Below are 19626 nucleotides of genomic sequence, written 5' to 3' on the forward strand. Positions count from 1 at the left end.
ACAGGCCCCTCCCGAAGGCACGATACATGCACCTTTGGCACCCTTGGGCTACAGGCGCCACAGGGTATTACACCACGTTTATGGGGTAATATCTATCCCGGGTCAGGAGGAGGTTAACCTGCCAATGCCTTCACAAAACACAAACAACAGCAGGTGCTTACTGACAGCGGGTTGGACTAGGGCAGACAGGGGAGCTAGCCATCACAAAGCATGGGACTTCCCCAGTCGCTAGGGCAACCACTGGGGGTGGGCACCACATGGGGTAGAAGTAGGCGCAACCATCACACTTTAGAAAGAACCTTTCTGGGCACAGCTTGGGATAACACCTAGCACTGACAAATGGAGATAGTGTTCCTCTCTCTTCGTGGGCCTGTGGCTTGGAGCAGGAGGCTCGGCCCGGATTCCGCACAGCAACCACGGGACACTTCACTAACAGACTTTCACGGGCACTGGCGGTGACCGCCGACGGATCCGGGATCAGCTGGAGCCCATCGTGGCAGAGCACGGTACTCTGGGGCAGTGCTTGAACAACCTGTGAGTATAAAGACTTGGAACCGCAGCCCCTGCCTCTGCCTCTCCTTTAACCGGTGCCGACGCCCAACGCTGCAGCGCCAGCGGGGACCACCACCACCACTCTCATCCTCCGCCATCCTCGGAGTAATCCCGCTCCGCCTGTGGGGAGCAACACGATCCCAGCAGCACTTATCATCTAACCCGGTGAGAGACCTTGCAGCGGCGGCCCCCCAACCCTGGCTGCGTACCACAGGTGGCGTCGCGATCACCTTAAAAGACTTTCCTAAACCTCTGACTACTACCTCCATCCTCCGTCTTCCTTCCTGTACGCATCAGGGCAACGCAACAAGGCCAAGTCACCCCGTGACAGCGCAGAGGATCTGCACCCCCGGCCTGGCTGCGAGTAGGTTAAAACACCTGCCACATGGGGCGCTACACACCGTCTCAGGAACGCCAGAACTATGCATGAATCATGACAGGAACTTTGTGAGGGGAAAGATTTTTTTGGGGGGGGATGTGAGGAGACAGTGTAAGGGGTGGGCAGACCCCTTACAAGGAGGTGCAGTTTCCCCCTGAAAGTTGTTAATTCTGATGTTATTTAATAAAAATGTTTTACTGTTTTAGTGGGTTCCCCTAGTGGCCGGGTGGGACGGCTGTCCCCATAGAAAAAGGGCAGAGGAAAGGAGGAGCCGGCAGCAGAAAGGGGAGGGAAAAAGAGAGTTGTTAAGGAAAAGGTTAGAGTCAGGGGCAGTTGAGTCCGGGACGGGAGAGAAGAAGCAGAAGGGGCAGAGTGTGGGAGCTAGGGGGACAGGAAAGCGAAGGAAAAGAAGAAAAGAAGTGTTCTCAAGGGTGAAGCAGCATTGGTGTGGGTCCAGTCTGTGTTAGCCGGAGTGGGAGCCTAGGTGAAGTGGAGTAGCCGGGCACATCCCCACTAGAGGAGACTTCCAGAAAAGGTTTTTCCCCAGCAGAAGTTGTGAAACCATCCGATTGTTGCCTCTGCTATGAAGAAGTGTACAATAAACATGCCTTCTGGTTCAACCAACCTACGTCTGCAAAGTGGCTGTACATCTGACGGCGTTATCTGCACCACCACACTCTGCCCCACCAAGCCATCTCCTGTCCCAATAGTGACGGCAGAGCCGGGGGTAAGCCTGCTAGAAAAAGGGGCCACGACTACAATCCCCGAGGCACCCCTGGCACCCCGTTACATGTGGCGTAGTCGGCAGGATCCGGATTATTGGCGAAGGGTCCCGATCCCATGGTGGGAAGAAGAAGTGGTGCCTAAGGCGTTGGACCGGGCACAAGATGGCGGCAAGATGGCCGCCGTCTTCATGAACACAGTGAGCGCGCGAAGAATTGGCGCCAAAAGAAGAGCCTGGGGCTGGCCGGTAAAGAAAAAGAAGTGCGGAGTGCGCCGCTCAAAGAGGGGAGGTGCTGGCCCCAGGATGCTGATGAAGATATGTGAAGTGGGTGGCGTTACAGGAAGAAAGAAGAACCGCCTCGGCCGGGTCGATGTGATGTGCAAGACTGGGGGTGGAGTGTACCCAAGAGCGGAAAAAAAAGGCCCGCCTCCACCTTCTCCAGTATCTCCACTGTCCCCGGCGCCATTGCAAGAACCGCCAACTCAGAGACTGACTCCGAGCAAAATGGAGACTCCGAGAAAACAGCATGCTGCAGTGGGCGCGCTGGTAGCAACCAGCCTGGGGAGAGGACGCCCGAAGCAGACTGCGGCCGCGGAAAGACTTACCCTTGCCCTACCGGCTGTGCCAGAAGGACCGGAGTGGCCCACAAAAGTAACATGGGTCACTACCTGGGATGCCGCGACCGGTGAGACCTCGACTGAAGTCCGGGCCACCTACACGGCGCAGCTACATCCGGGAAACAAAGTCCTGGGAACTCCACACCAGTGTCCGGAGGTGTTCCCGCCAGTCGAGGTGAGATCTCCAACCCACACAGCCGTTCCGGCCCCGGAAGAGCAACATGCCCGGGAGCTAGAAGAGGACGAGTGGGGATTCTTTTGGGAGCCGGTGAAGCCGACGTCCCTGACTCAGCGAAAGTCCCCATCGCCTGAACCCGATCCGGTGCAGGAGAGGTTACTGGCCGAGACCGTGGCCCGCGAAATGATGGCCGGTCCCCTTAGCGACGAGTTCGAACGGCAGTGCACCGTAGGCACCGTAGTCAAATTTAACCAGAAGGAGGGCTATGGATTCATTGAGGATGAAGAGACCGGAGACCACTTTTTCTATAACCGGGTTAACCTGGACACTGAGGGCTTACCACAACGCCTTCATACGCTGTACCCGGGAGAAAAGGTGAAGTTCCGGAGAGAAGTGGGATGCCGGGGCCTATTTGCTGTAGGAGTGACCCGGATGCCCACTACACAAGAGGCCGCACAGTGGCAGCAAGAAATCGAATGGGAAGAGTGCCAGTACCGGAGGCGTACCCAACAGAGACCGGTGCTGGCTGATATTTCCCGGCCGAGAAACACGCTGGCGGTATCGCCTGAAGTCATGACAGGACTGAGTGCTGACCCAGAGAAGGGGACACCGGCGGTGTTGGCAATTCACCAGAGCCTGGTCACACACCCGGTGATTGTCGTGGGCAGTCCTCAGCTGTCCCATTCAGCGACCCCGTCACCCCCGTCGGGGGTTGAGGAGGCAAAACCGGAGACAGAGGCGCCAGAACCACCCGTCAACTACGAACCGTTCCGGAGGCTGCGCCGCTTGCCAGGTCAGTCCCTTTCTGATTACGTGAGGGCTCAGCGGGCCGAATGGCAGCGCGCTTACCATCCCGAGGGACCCGTGATGACCGGAGGTAATGGACATGCTCATGTTGAATACCGGCATTGTTCAAGAGCCGGAAAAGTTCCACAGTTTGCAACTAAGTTTAAGCTACCGAGCCCGGAAGGAGCCTGATGCTGGACTGAGCCCAGGGCTCCCTCTGTGTTGTTAACGGAGACTTTACTGTTTGTACTCCTACCTACAAAGACCGGGAGTGCTGTGAAAGCCTCCGGGCACACCGTCTACAAAGACCGGGAGTGCTGTGAAAGCCTCCGGGCACACTATCTACCAAGACCGGGAGCTCCCAGGAGGGACTCCGGGCGCCAGACTTGTGCGCCCCCTGAGGGTGCCTTCATGTGAACATGTTTAGAGTTTTATAAAATGACTTTGCTGCTAAATTGTGTTTTTCAGGGTCGTGCCTTGCCGGGAGGCTTAGGCAGAAAGAGGGGAGGAATGTAAGGGGTGGGCAGACCCCTTACAAGGAGGTGCAGTTTCCCCCTGAAAGTTGTTAATTCTGATGTTATTTAATAAAAATGTTTTACTGTTTTAGTGGGTTCCCCTAGTGGCCGGGTGGGACGGCTGTCCCCATAGAAACAGGGCAGAGGAAAGGAGGAGCCGGCAGCAGAAAGGGGAGGGAAAAAGAGAGTTGTTAAGGAAAAGGTTAGAGTCAGGGGCAGTTGAGTCCGGGACGGGAGAGAAGAAGCAGAAGGGGCAGAGTGTGGGAGCTGGGTGGACAGGAAAGCGAAGGAAAAGAAGAAAAGAAGTGTTCTCAAGGGTGAAGCAGCATTGGTGTGGGTCCAGTCTGTGTTAGCCGGAGTGGGAGCCTAGGTGAAGTGGAGTAGCCGGACACTTCCCCACTAGAGGAGACTTCCAGAAAAGGTTTTTCCCCAGCAGAAGTTGTGAAACCATCCGATTGTTGCCTCTGCTATGAAGAAGTGTACAATAAACATGCCTTCTAGTTCAACCAACCTACGTCTGCAAAGTGGCTGTACATCTGACGGCGTTATCTGCACCACCACACTCTGCCCCACCAAGCCATCTCCTGTCCCAATAGTGACGGCAGAGCCGGGGGTAAGCCTACTAGAAAAAGGGGCCACGACTACAATCCCCGAGGCACCCCTGGCACCCCGTTACAACAGTATGAGGACTTAAAGGGAAGGGGAGGAAGAAAGTTTAAATAAACAGTATGGGGAGGGTGGGGATGTGTGAGGAGTCTAGTGTGAGAAGAGCGTGAGCGAGCAGAGATTAGAGACCAGGTAGTCTGATGGGGCAGCATGGAGAGGGGGGAAGCTTGGGAGGACAGTATGAGGGCATAGTATGGAGGGGACAGTTTTACCGAAGAGGGGCAGTGTGAGGAGGGGGCACATAATAGAGGCTGGGCAGTATAGGTAGAATTTCCTTTGGTAGATACAAAAAATAAAATAAAAAAACCCCCACACACTTCTGAAATAAGAAGTTAGAAATCAAACAAAATAAACACAAAATCACCTTTCCCTGTCTGGGAAAGGGAATAAATCCGACTATAAGGGATGAGCTATAGGCACGCATCAGCAAAATAGTCAACAATATACAGTAAATCACCAAATGGATGGAACAGTCTCACCTATCTAGTTGCACATGAGGATACCCATCAAGGTCCTAGGAGCCTAATTCTTGCTCCTCCATACACATATAAGGCAATCCGGTCCACGAGAGCCTTACATTATCCCTATGAATGCTCTCTTTAGCACTCCCCAATAAAAAACTGTTGTTCTATCTACCAAAGAGAATACCCCATTTTATTAATATTAACTAATTATAAGATTAAATTCTCACAAAATGCTACTTTAATATTAAATTGATGAGTTTAAAATAAAGGGGTTAATAACATATAGATCATTGCTAATAATATGCAGTAAAAGGGGGACACTATGTGAGAGGACAGGTGTCAAGTATGGAAAAGAGAGGGTAGTGGGGAGCACACATACCATAAATAGAATAGTTATAAGAGCACAAACAGGGGCAATCATTTTTTCAGGAGCACAGTGTAGGGTAGATATTTTTATTCAGCAGCATTATTATCATGTGATGCCCCTGAGTACTTCAGGGTGCCACAGGGTACTGCATCCTTATCCAGGGTGCAGGGCCTACCCCAAGCCTTCATGTTTCCAGGTTCCTAAGAAACCGGTGTCACTACCAACAGAACCACAAATCCCAATCAACACCTTACATCATGACCTGTCAGACAGACCAGTGGGTGGGTCTAGCTGGAAAAGGGACACCCACCTAGGGGGTCAGGCAAACTGGTAGAAGACCGGAGAAGAGGGAATATGGAGAGGAAGCTCTGTATGCAAAAAGTCATCATAGTATCTGGACCAGAAGAAGAAAAAGAGAACGACTCCAATCAGAAAATATGTCACCTTCAAGGTTCTTGGATGTCAATGTTTACTTGTGATACTGCATGCATCTCAGCAGTACTGTGAATCCTATATGGTCCACAGTCAGATGATGACTGATAACAATGACTCCCACCATCTTCTTACCATTGTTAAGTACATAATGTGAATTGTAGGTTCATACAATACAATTGTATACTGGTTAACTTGAAATTGCAATTGATTGCTGTACTGAGCTTGATGACGTATTCATGTACTGATGGTGGGTTGTTGTGAATGTTAGTTATGTCTTGGCTGCTGGGAGGCTCCCTCTGGTGGCCAGGAAGGGTTTGGACAGAGACCAGGTGGGTTGTGCAGTGGGTGTTTCTTTTCCTAATTCTCTGCTTATTTACGTCCTGGTCTGATTGCAGGCTGTTGCCGGATGTCAGTTGTACTTTGTATTTTCAGCCTGCTTAATCCTGCTCTACACCACATCTTCCCCAGATAAGTGCTTGCTCTTTATTTATTGCCTGGTTCTTTTGTTTATCTGGGTTTGTCATTTGTTGTGGTTGGTTTCAGTTTATTTGCTTCCAGGGATTTTCCCCCTCAGTGGATTGTTGGGGAACTCCCTGCAGTTCTGTGTTGAGTATAGCTCCTTTGGGTCCATGTGTTTATGGCTTGTTGAATTTGTTATAATTCTTGTTTTCTGTTCATTGGTATGACAAGGGCACCTGGTATAGGACGGAGTTCAGATCGAGCGATCTGAGGGCCTTTTTGTACTATCAGGAAGTTGGTATTTTGTAGGGTTTTTCTCTGGCTACCATCAGTCCCTTTCCTGTCCTTTCCTATTTTAGTCAGCGGGGGCCTCACCTTTTGCTAATCGTGTCATCTACCTGTGTATTGTGTTTTTCCTATATCACCGCAGTCTTTGAATGTGGGGGGCTAGCTATTCTTGTCTATTTTCTGAGGCAGAGAGTTATTCATCTTTCCTACCTTTAGGATAGTTAGTTCTCCGGCTGGGTTCGCGGTGCACAGGATGTTAGTTCACCCCTCGGCTACTTCTAGTTGTGTTGGTTAGTGTCACGCTCCCCGGGTCCTCACCCCCGCTCCCCGGCTCACCTGCCACGCTGCCCGCTCCTCAGCCCCCGGATTCCGTCCGTCCCAGGCCCCCTGGTCCCCGATCCCGGCGCCCGACGGCTTCCCAGGACCTGGCCGGCTCTCCTGCGTCCTCCTCTCAGCCTCCTTCCCTGGCTTCTGGCACCCGGGCGGCGCGCATGCGCGTTAGGGCGCGCGCGCGGTCACTGACCCTTTCTTAAAGGGCCAGCGTCCATTAACAGGAAATGAGGTTGAACAGGTACTGGGTATAAAGGGGGTTATTGTCCAAGGGGGCGGGGCCTGATCTTCGTGTTCCCTGAGCTAGGAGTCAGGTCTCCTGGTGTTTATGTGCCTGTACTCACCTATCTCTCTTTGTAGAGCCGTACCTGCCTCGCCATCCAGTCAGCCGTATCCTGAACCCCGCACACTGTCCGTCTGCCATCTGACAGTCCGTACCATCTCGGATCCCTGCGGTGACCCGTCATCTCGCTCCTGAGGTTCCGGACCCCGCCTGATATCATCTCGGCTTCCGAACCTGAGCTACGTCACCAGGACTACCATCTGTGACTCCGTGGTCCCAGGGACTCCTCCGCTGCCTTCACTTGCACGGACTGTTCTGCTGCCCATCAGTGCTTCAGCTGCCGGACTCCCTACCACCATCTTCGAGTTCGGTCCAGTGGATCCACCTCCTGGGTCTGCCCGACCGCCCGGCCGTGACAGTAAGATCAGGCCATGGATCCCGCTGCAGCACTAGCGGCCTTGCAAGAGGAACTCCAACGTCAGCATGAAGTCCAGACCCGCATGTTGCAATTTATGACCTCCGTGGACACCCGCCTGTACACGTTACAAGCATCAATGACGCCTGCGGCACCCAGGTCCCCAGCTAGGCAAGCCATGGCTCCCGCACCAGTGGCAGCCTCTTCAGATGCTCCCCGTCTCCGTTTGGCGTCACCACCTCGTTATGCTGGAGATCCCAAGACCTGCAGGGGCTTCATAAACCAGTGTTCCCTTCATTTCACGCAGCTGCCACATCTGTTCGCCTCTGACCAAGCCAAGGTCGCCTTTATAATGTCTCATCTGGAGGGCGAGGCGCTGGCGTGGATGAACCCCTTGTGGGAGAAGGAGGACCCCATGACCAAGAACCTTCAAGACTTCCTGCAGGCCTTTCGCAGCACCTTCGACGAGCCGGGACGCGCCTCTGCGTCTGCTTCATCCCTCCTCCGCCTACGTCAAGGAACACTGACGGTGGGCCAATATGCCATCCGTTTCCGTACTTTGGCTTCTGAACTCGGGTGGAATAATGAGGCCCTGACAGCCGCCTTCTGGGAAGGACTCTCGAGTCGCATCAAGGATGAGTTGGCGGGTCGTGACGTGCCCTCCACCCTAGATGCCCTGATTGCCCTAGCCACTCGAGTGGACATTCGTTTCCAGGAACGCTCCAAAGAGCTGTATCGTGAGAGACGTGCAGTACGGCACTCCCCTCCTCCACAGAAGTCCTCTGTGCCTCACTCATCAACAGCTGGGATTCCTGTCCACGAGCCCATGCAGGTTGACCGAGTACGACAGTCTGACCAACGTAGAGCAGAGCGGCTCGCCAAAGGCCTCTGCTTTTACTGCGGAGAGGGCACTCATCTCTTACGCTCCTGTCCGGAAAGGCCGGGAAACTCCAAAGCCTAGGGTTGGTAGGAGAGGCCACCCTAGGTGCTGGGACTCTCTCAGACCCAGTTATGTGGACGGTACAAGTGTCAACAGGAGAGACGCGCTTCACGGCTGAGGCATACCTCGACTCCGGAGCAGCAGGCAATTTTATCCAGCAGGCCACGGTGGACAAGTACCAGCTGCCTGTTACTCCACTCGATAAGCCCCTAGTGATTGCCTCGGTGGATGGGAGACCCCTCTCTGATACCATCTCCTGGATCACCAAGCCGGTGGAATTGCGTATAGGTGCTCTGCACACCGAGAACATCGCTCTCTACGTCCTTCCACACATGTCCCATCAAATCCTGCTGGGACTTCCTTGGTTGCGGACACACGAACCATCAGTCAGCTGGGGTACTGGCGAAATCACTCGTTGGGGCTCTGCCTGTCATGAGAGATGTCTAAAGTCCCTACAACCAATCCGACGTCCCCCGGCTCCAGAGAACCTACCGGAACTGCCCTCGGCCTATTGGTCCTTCGCGGACGTTTTTGACAAGAAGGAGTCTGAGGTACTTCCGCCACACCGTCCCTACGATTGCGCCATCGACCTGCTCCCAGGAACAACACCACCTCGAGGACGGATATATCCGTTGTCTCCAGCTGAAACCAGGGCCATGTCCACATACATCACGGAAAGCCTGGCAAAGGGATTCATCCGGAGATCCTCCTCTCCTGCGGGAGCAGGCTTCTTCTTCGTTAAGAAGAAAGAGGGTGACCTTCGCCCATGCATTGACTACCGGGGCTTGAATCAGATCACCATAAAAAACAAGTACCCCCTACCGCTCATCCCCGAATTGTTCGACCGGCTCAGAGGAGCCCGTGTGTTCACCAAACTGGATCTTCGGGGTGCCTACAACCTAGTTCGTATCCGCTCTGGGGACGAATGGAAGACCGCATTTAATACTCGCGACGGGCACTACGAATACTGCGTGATGCCCTTCGGTCTGTGTAACGCTCCTGCCGTATTCCAAGAACTGGTGAACGACATTTTCCGGGACCTCCTCTACCTCTGTGTAGTAGTTTATCTGGATGACATCCTTGTCTTCTCTCCGGACCTCCAGACCCACAGAGAGAACGTAAAGCTGGTTCTACAAAGACTGAGAGAGAATCGTCTCTACGCCAAATATGAGAAGTGCGTCTTTGAGCAGTCTTCTCTTCCTTTCCTGGGATACATCATCTCGGGTACTGGGTTGCAGATGGATCCAAAGAAGGTCTCCTCCATACTCAACTGGCCTCCTCCTTCTGGACTGAAGGCAATCCAACGGTTCCTGGGATTCGCCAACTACTACCGCCAGTTTATCCCGCACTTCTCCGCCCTGACTGCTCCTCTCTCCGCTTTGACCAAAAAGGAGGCTAAACCAAAGGACTGGTCACCTGCGGCCGACGCCGCGTTTTGCTCTTTGAAGCGAGCTTTCGCCTCCTCTCCTGTACTCCACCGACCGGAGTTAAACCGCCAGTTCACCTTGGAGGTGGATGCCTCCTCCTCAGGAGCCGGAGCAGTGCTCATGCAAAAATCCTCCTCCGGGAAGATGGTGACTTGCGGTTTCTTTTCTAAGAGCTTCTCAGCACCTGAACGGAATTACACCATCGGTGACCGAGAATTATTGGCGGTCAAACTAGCTCTGGAGGAGTGGCGTTACCTCCTGGAAGGAGCAGTGTACCCCGTGACCATCTACACGGACCACAAGAACCTGGAATACCTGCGGTCCGCTCAGCGACTGAACCCACGGCAAGCCAGGTGGTCCTTATTCTTTGCCAGGTTTGACTTCCAGCTCCACTTCCGACCCGCGGACAAGAATGTACGCGCCGATGCCTTGTCTAGGTCCCTCATGCCCATGGAGCAGGAGGAAGAGACTACCCAACCTATCATCCCTCCTAGCAAGATTGTTCCGGTAGCTCCCGTCACTCTGGCCCAAATACCACCCGGGAAGACCTATGTCTCGGAGACCGACAGGCTAAAAGTGTTACACTGGGGTCATGCCTCAAAAACAGCCGGCCATGCAGGCCAGAAGAGAACATGGGGTGCGATTGTACGCCATTACTGGTGGCCATCCCTTCGCACTGACGTCGCCGCCTTTGTCTCTGCCTGCTCCTCTTGTGCCAGGAACAAGACGCCCAAACACCTGCCCTATGGCCGTCTTCTGCCTCTACCGATACCCTCAGTTCCGTGGCAACACATAGCTATGGACTTTATTACGGACTTGCCATTGTCATCCGGACACACAGTCATATGGGTCGTGGTGGATCGGTTCTCTAAAATGGCCCATTTCGTCCCTATGGCTGGACTGCCCTCTGCTCAGGAACTCGCGGACGCCTATATACAACACATCTTCCGCTTGCATGGCTTTCCATTACACATCGTATCAGACAGAGGAACTCAGTTCACTTCCCGCTTCTGGAGGGCTCTCTGTAACCATCTGGGAGTGACTCTGGACTTTTCATCTGCATACCATCCTCAGTCTAATGGCCAGGTAGAGAGGGTCAATCAAATCTTGACCTCTTTCTTACGTCACTACGTCAATGCCCATCATGACGACTGGTCCGCCCTTCTACCTTGGGCTGAATTCTCCCACAACCACCACTTCAGTGAGTCGTCCTCCAGCTCTCCCTTCCATGTTGTTTACGGGCTTCAGCCTTCCATCCCATTGCCTGTATCCCCCTCTTCGGATGTCCCTGCTGCAGATACAGTAGCCCGTGACTTTGCAAACATTTGGGACTCTGTCAAATCGTCCCTTGGGCGTGCTTCCCTGCGGATGAAAAGACACGCCGACAAGAGACGTCTGGACCCTCCGTGTTTCTCTCCTGGAGACCTCGTCTGGCTTGCTTCCCAGTACGTCCGCCTGAAGATACCATCATACAAGCTGGGTCCTCGCTACATTGGGCCGTTTAAAGTCCTCAGCAAGATCAATGAGGTTTCCTACAAGCTACAGCTCCCGGCCACGATGAGGATACCCAACTCATTCCACGTCTCCCTGCTCAAGCCGGTTATCCTTGGTCCCTTCTCCGATGCTGCCAGTCCGGCCCCTCCACCTATTGCCGATGACGACATCTATGCGGTAAGGGATATCGTGGCCATGAAGACTGTTCGAGGTCGGCAGTTCTTCCTGGTGGACTGGGAAGGGTATGGTCCTGAGGATAGGTCTTGGGAGCCCAGGGAGAACGTGGGCACTCCTCTTATCCGTGCCTTCATGTCCCGGTTGCGGGGTGGGGGGCGTGGGGGGGGGGGGTACTGTCACGCTCCCCGGGTCCTCACCCCCGCTCCCCGGCTCACCTGCCACGCTGCCCGCTCCTCAGCCCCCGGATTCCGTCCGTCCCAGGCCCCCTGGTCCCCGATCCCGGCGCCCGACGGCTTCCCAGGACCTGGCCGGCTCTCCTGCGTCCTCCTCTCAGCCTCCTTCCCTGGCTTCTGGCACCCGGGCGGCGCGCATGCGCGTTAGGGCGCGCGCGCGGTCACTGACCCTTTCTTAAAGGGCCAGCGTCCATTAACAGGAAATGAGGTTGAACAGGTACTGGGTATAAAGGGGGTTATTGTCCAAGGGGGCGGGGCCTGATCTTCGTGTTCCCTGAGCTAGGAGTCAGGTCTCCTGGTGTTTATGTGCCTGTACTCACCTATCTCTCTTTGTAGAGCCGTACCTGCCTCGCCATCCAGTCAGCCGTATCCTGAACCCCGCACACTGTCCGTCTGCCATCTGACAGTCCGTACCATCTCGGATCCCTGCGGTGACCCGTCATCTCGCTCCTGAGGTTCCGGACCCCGCCTGATATCATCTCGGCTTCCGAACCTGAGCTACGTCACCAGGACTACCATCTGTGACTCCGTGGTCCCAGGGACTCCTCCGCTGCCTTCACTTGCACGGACTGTTCTGCTGCCCATCAGTGCTTCAGCTGCCGGACTCCCTACCACCATCTTCGAGTTCGGTCCAGTGGATCCACCTCCTGGGTCTGCCCGACCGCCCGGCCGTGACAGTTAGTAAGGGGATGGCGGCCAGATTAGTTGCCAAGGCTCTTGTCACCTTTTTGCCAATGATGTGTGGTGATCTTCCATGGTTCCGGATCATAACAGTACATCCGGCCAAACAAATTTAAAGGGTACTCTTAAGAAGGAAAAAAAAAAAAAAAAAAAAAGCTGCTGAGATTTATTTATTTATTTATTTTTTTTGGTGTTTTTCCTCTTCTTCTTTGGGTTCTGTGGAAGATTTCTTTTGTCTAGCATGGATGAATTGGGTGAGCGTGTTGCTCATCTTGATGCTAAGGTTCGTCATATAGAGTCTTATCTTGCACAGACTCCCCTTGCAGAGCCTAAAATTCCCGTTCCTGAATTTTTTTCGGGAGATAGGTCGAGATTTTTGAGCTTCAAAAATAATTGTAGATTATTTTTTGACCTGCGCCCTAAGTCCTCAGGGAATCCTGTACAGCAGGTTAAGATTGTCATCTCCTTGCTGCGTGGTGACCCTCAGGACTGGGCCTTCTCTTTAGCGTCTGATGATCCGATTCTCAATGATGTGGACTCCTTTTTTCAAGCCTTGGGATTATTATATGACGAACCCAATATTGTGGACCAAGCAGAAAAGGTCTTTTTGTCCTTAACTCAGGGTTTGGATTCTGCAGAAACGTTTTGTCAGAAATTTCGAAAGTGGGCGGTCCTTACCAAATGGAATGATGATGCGCTTGCGGCTCTTTTTCGCAAGGGTATTGCGGATGCTGTGAAGGATGTAATGGTAGGATTTCCCGTCCCTTCTGGTCTTGATGCCTCTATGACCTTGGCCATTCAGATTGATAGGCGTTTACGTGAGCGCAGGAAGATACCTGCTGGTTTTGTGCCTGTGGGACAGCCTTTGGAGCCTATGGAGTGTGATAGGGTCCTTTCTAATGCAAGTCGGCAGGGGTTCAGACGGAAGAATAGACTGTGCTTCTATTGTGGAGACGCTTCTCATAACATCTCTGTCTGCCCTAAACGTGAAAGGAGATTGGCTACTTCTGTTACTGTGGGTTCTTTGCAACCAAAGTTTCTTTTGTCTGTCACATTGATTTGCTCATTGTCTTCCTTTTCTGCATTTGCCTTTGTGGACTCAGGGGCAGCGCTCAATTTGATGGATTTTGGGTTTGCTAGGGATTGTGGTTTTCCCATGGTTCCTTTGCAAACTCCTATTCCTTTAAGGGGCATTGATGCTACCCCTTTGGCAGAACATAAACCCCAATTTTGGACCCAGGTGCATATGAGAGTTGCACCAGCGCATCAGGAAACTTGTACATTTTTAGTATTGCATAATCTACAGGATACCTTGGTACTGGGATTTCCGTGGTTGCAGACCCATAATCCGGTTCTTGACTGGAGATCCTTGTCGGTAGTTAGTTGGGGTTGTCAAGGTTTGCATCAGGACCTTTCCGTGTCGTCCACGTCTGCTCAGGCAGTTGATGTTCCGGCTTTCTTGTCTGATTTCCGTGATGTATTTAATGACCAGGAATCTGATTCTCTGCCCTCACACCGGGACTGTGACTGTGCCATTGAGTTGGTGCCCGGTTGTAAATTTCCTAAGGGGCGGATTTTCAACTTGTCTGTGCCCGAACATGATGCCATGCGGTCATACATCAGAGAATCATTGGAGAAGGGGCACATTCGGCCCTCATCTTCTCCTTTGGGTGCTGGCTTCTTCTTTGTTGCTAAGAAAGATGGTTCGTTGAGGCCTTGTATTGATTACCGTCTTCTTAATAAAATTACAGTCAAATATCAGTACCCTTTGCCTCTGATGTCTGATCTGTTTTCTAGAGTGCAGAGTGCCAAATGGTTTACGAAACTGGATCTCAAGGGTGCGTATAATCTCATCCGTATTAAGGAGGGTGATGAATGGAAGACGGCTTTTAATACTCCTGAGGGGCATTTTGAGTACCTAGTGATGCCGTTTGGGCTCACTAATGCACCCTCCGTCTTCCAGGCCTTCATGAATGATATTTTTCGGGACCTTATTGGTAAATTTTTGATTGTGTATTTGGATGACATCCTGATTTTTTCTGATGATTGGGACTCTCATGTGGGGCAAGTACGGGAGGTTTTTCAGATACTTAAGGATAATGCACTGTACGTTAAGGGGTCAAAGTGCCTCTTTGGGGTGCAAAGGATTTCCTTTTTGGGCTTCATCCTGTCTCCCTCCGCTATTGAAATGGACCCGGTTAAGGTTCAGACTACTTACGACTGGGTGCAACCGACTTCTCTAAAATCCTTGCAGCGGTTTTTGGGGTTTGCTAATTTTTACCGTAAATTTATAGCCAATTTTTCTGCCATTGTCAAACCTCTGACAGATTTGACAAAGAAGGGAGCTGATGCTGAGCATTGGACCCCTGAGGCTATTGTGGCCTTCCAGGAGCTTAAAAGGCGATTCACTTCTGCCCCAGTTCTGCAGCAACCTGATGTGTCTCGCCCATTTCAAGTTGAGATCGATGCCTCAGAGATCGGAGCAGGTGCTGTTCTGTCTCAATGAGACGCGACTTCGGGTAAACTTAAGCCCTGTGCCTTTTTCTCTCGGAAGTTTGCTCCTTCTGAACGGAATTATGATGTGGGGAGCCGGGAATTATTGGCTATGAAGTGGGCATTTGAAGAGTGGAGGCATTGGTTGGAGGGGGCTAGGCATCAAGTGGTGGTGCTTACGGACCACAAGAATCTCATCTATCTGGAATCGGCCAAGAGGTTCAATCCTCGGCAGGCCAGGTGGGCTTTGTTTTTTACCCGGTTTAATTTTGTGGTCTCTTTTTTGCCGGGCACCAAGAATGTTAAGGCCGATGCCCTTTCCAGGAGTTTCTGCGCTGACTCTTTGGAGGTTGTCGAACCGTCTACTATCCTGAATGATGGTGTAGTTTTCTCGGCTATTTCGCCTGATCTGCGGTTGGCACTGGCGGAATTTCAGGGGGATAAACCTGAGAGATGTCCTACAGGGAAACTGTTTGTCCCAGACCAATGGAGAGACCGAGTTGTCTCTGAGGTTCATTGCTCTGTTTTGGCGGGTCATCCTGGCATTTTTGGTACTCGGGATCTTGTGAGACGCTCTTTTTGGTGGCCTTCCCTGTCCCAAGATGTCCGTCGTTTTGTGCAGTCGTGTGGAGTTTGTTCTAGGTCCAAGCCCTGTTGTTCACGTTCTAGTGGGCTATTATTGCCTTTGCCTGTACCTAAGAAACCTTGGACGCACATCTCTATGGATTTTATTTCAGAGCTTCCCGTCTCTCAGAAAATGACTGTGATTTGGGTGATCTGTGACAGATTCTCCAAGATGGTCCACTTGGTTCCCCTATCTAAGTTGCCGTCTTCATCAGAGTTGGTGCCTTTGTTTTTGCAACATGTTGTCCGTTTGCATGGTATTCCCGAAAACATTGTTTCTGACAGAGGGGTGCAGTTTGTATCAGGTTTTGGAGGATTTTTTGCTCCAAATTGGGTGTTCAGCTGTCTTTCTCCTCGGCGTTTCATCCCCAGACCAACGGTCAGACTGAAAGGGCTAACCAGACCCTGGAGACCTATTTACGGTGTTTTGTTTCTGCGGATCAGGATGACTGGGTTTCGTTTTTGCCTTTGGCTGAATTTGCCCTTAACAATAGAGCTAGCTCTACCACGTTGGTGTCCCCCTTTTTCTGCAATTTTGGGTATCACCCTAGGTTCCTCTCAGGGCAGCTTGAGGCGTCTGACTGTCCGGGGGTGGATTCGGTGGTCGACAGAATGCAGCAGATTTGGGGGCAGGTAGTGGATAAATTGTTTCAGTCCCAAGAAACTGCCCAAAAGTTTGCCAACCGGCGTCGGACTGTTGGTCCCCGGTTTAAAGTAGGGGACATGGTGTGGTTGTCCTCTAAAAATATTCCTATGAGAGTTCCGTCTCCTAAATTTAAGCCCAGATTTATTGGACCTTATAAGATTTCGGAGATTATTAACTCTGTATCTTTCCGTTTGACTCTGCCTGCGTCATTTAAGATTCACAATGTCTTCCATAAGTCCTTGTTGAAGAAACATGTGGAGCCGGCAGTTCCTGCAGCAGCGCCTCCTGACCCTGTTTTGGTACAAGGGGATCTGGAGTATGAGGTTGAAAAAATTCTGGATTCCCGTTGCAGTAGGCGTCAGCTTCAGTATCTTGTGAAATGGAAGGGTTATGGGCAGGAGGATAACTCTTGGGTTGTGGCTTCTGACATTCATGCGGACAGGTTGGTTCGCGCCTTCCATCATGCTCATCCCGAGCGACCCGGTGGCGTGGGTGAGGGTTCGGTGACCCCTCCTCAAGGGGGGGGTACTGTTGTGAATGTTAGTTATGTCTTGGCTGCTGGGAGGCTCCCTCTGGTGGCCAGGAAGGGTTTGGACAGAGACCAGGTGGGTTGTGCAGTGGGTGTTTCCTTTCCTAATTCTCTGCTTATTTAAGTCCTGGTCTGATTGCAGGCTGTTGCCGGATATCAGTTGTACTTTGTATTTTCAGCCTGCTTAATCCTGCTCTACACCACATCTTCCCCAGATAAGTGCTTGCTCTTTATTTATTGTCTGGTTCTTTTGTTTATCTGGGTTTGTCATTTGTTGTGGTTGGTTTCAGTTTATTTCCTTCCAGGGATTTTCCCCTCAGTGGATTGTTGAGGAACTCCCTGCAGTTCTGTGTGGAGTATAGCTCCTTTGGGTCCATGTGTTTATGGCTTGTTGAATTTGTTATAATTCTTGTTTTCTGTTCATTGGTATGACAAGGGCACCTGGTATAGGACGGAGTTCAGATCGAGCGATCTGAGGGCCTTTTTGTACTATCAGGAAGCTGGTATTTTGTAGGGTTTTTCTCTGGCTACCATCAGTCCCTTTCCTGTCCTTTCCTATTTTAGTCAGCGGGGGCCTCACCTTTTGCTAATCCTGTCATCTACCTGTGTATTGTGTTTTTCCTATATCACCGCAGTCTTTGAATGTGGGGGGCTTGCTATTCTTGTCTATTTTCTGAGGCAGAGAGTTATTCATCTTTCCTACCTTTAGGATAGTTAGTTCTCCGGCTGGGTTCGCGGTGCACAGGATGTTAGTTCACCCCTCGGCTACTTCTAGTTGTGTTGGTTAGTAAGGGGATGGCGGCCAGATTAGTTGCCAAGGCTCTTGTCACCTTTTTGCCAATGATGTGTGGTGATCTTCCATGGTTCCGGATCATAACAGTGGGTATAGTAAGTCGTGTACTGATTGTAGTTCTGATGATGTATTTATGTACTGATGGTGGTTCTGGTGATGTATTCATCATGATGTATTCATGTACTCATGCTTGTTCTGGTTATGTATTTATGTACTAATGGGGGTTGGGATGTAACATTCCATAACTTGTAAGATTATGAGATACATGGAGTGCTATGTTAATAAAGTATTGTGCCACCTGATAAGTTAAGGGTTACATAATTTGTATTAATGTTAGGAGCATTATAGGGGTTTGTCCAAGTTTGCCATTAAAGTTTGCAGTCACTATATGTGACTGAAGACTTCCAAATCCTTATGGCGTGTGCACTATGCACTGTCAGGATGAGAGAGAGAAAAAGAGAGAAACAGAGAGAAAGAGAGACGACTGTAATGGCGGCATCGGGTTCTGTTCAGACTACAGATTCTGACACTCCGCCTGATAACTTCTCCGGTGTCTGTGATCAACGCAGGCAGACTCAGCCATCGACCTGCAGAGTGGTAATTCATAGGCAGGCTAGCAACAGTTCAATCTCTGCTAGTCTGCTTGTTAGTCTCCTTTGATCACATGCTGTGGATAAGTCAATCACATCTGCTCCCCTTCTATATACAGTATGCTGGCTAGATCCTAACACCTATGCCAGCTATAGTTTATCTCAGCTCGTCTGGTGAGGTGTTGTGATCTAGACTTTCTGTTGGCTGTTATACTTCTGGCTAAGTGTGGTTGTGGAGTTAACCCTTGTAGCCTTTTTGGTTCCTTCCTGCTCTTGCTTTACTCCTGAGTCTCTCATTGTCTACTCCTGTGTGTATACTGTGTGTCAGACCTTTGGTTTTCCCTTGTCTGTCTTTATCTGTTTTCCATCACACTCCTGCCCCATCCTTCCCTGGTAGAGGGAGGTTATCAAAGTAGTACTGGTCAGAAGCATAGCCAGGAACAGGACTCAGGAATCACTACTATTAGTTGTAACCCTGAGAATAGGGGTAGCCTGAGGTCTCCTAGCATGAGGGACAGGATAGGAGCCCCGGTCCCCGTGCTTTCCTAATAGTCACATTGTAACACACATAGGCCCCAACTGCATGGGATACAGGCCAACAGTCTGGAATTTGGGTCTCTGCAATGCTGTTCTCAGTTGGTCTGCACAATGTCCTGAACCTTAGGCCTCCTGCCTCCACAACCCCTCTTGCATCTGACTACGCCCCTCTGCCATCTCCTCCATTCATACAGTGTAGCGCTGTGCAATGTGAGCATGTCACTGCCTTGCTGAGCTGGCGCTGCAGAATTCTCATAGCAGGTCTGATCCCAGTCCTGTGTACAACATTTCCACTTCTAACATGAGGAGCTGCAGTGTGCTCATTCTGCTCTTCCCAAAGAAGACAGAAGCAGTTTATTACCGCTTCTGTCTTCACTTTTTTAGACACATAGACGTTAACGAATGCTATATAGTGAACAGAAGCATCTGAAAAGTTAATGGTTATGTTAGACCAAGTTGTCACACGATCACCCAATATCTGTGTGGCATGGCAGAGCTGCTGGGTCCCAGCAAACCCAGATCAGTTTTGCCAGTCACATTTCACTCACTGTAATTGGGCCACCTTATTTACCCTGATACTGTGGCTTCTTATTTTCTTTGTTATTGAGGCTCCTTATTTCCCGCTATTGGGGTTCCTTTTGAGCCCCCATTACAGTTGAAAACATGCACAATAAAGAAAGGCATAATCTACTCTAGAGATCTTTTAGAATCCTTTGCAAAAGCTCTGTTAAATAAATTATCTATATAAGAGAAAAAAAAAGAAAGATGAGGAAAATTATACAATATTATGTAGCGAGAGCATCCTTGCACCACCCAACCTCTCCCCTGCAGGGACACCGACTTACTTAACCCAGCGGCCAGACAGTGCCCCCCCCCCCGTACTCCAACGACCATCCATGTGCTTGTCTGCCTCCTCTTCCCAGGGCCTGTGCATGCCGCGAAGGTCCACCGGGAATGCGCCTAGGGAACACGCGCCTGTTCTGCTCTTAAAGGGCCGGCGCTGT

Source organism: Anomaloglossus baeobatrachus, chromosome 3, assembly GCF_048569485.1.
Source record: "Anomaloglossus baeobatrachus isolate aAnoBae1 chromosome 3, aAnoBae1.hap1, whole genome shotgun sequence".
In the NCBI taxonomy this organism is placed as follows: Eukaryota; Metazoa; Chordata; class Amphibia; order Anura; family Aromobatidae; genus Anomaloglossus; species Anomaloglossus baeobatrachus.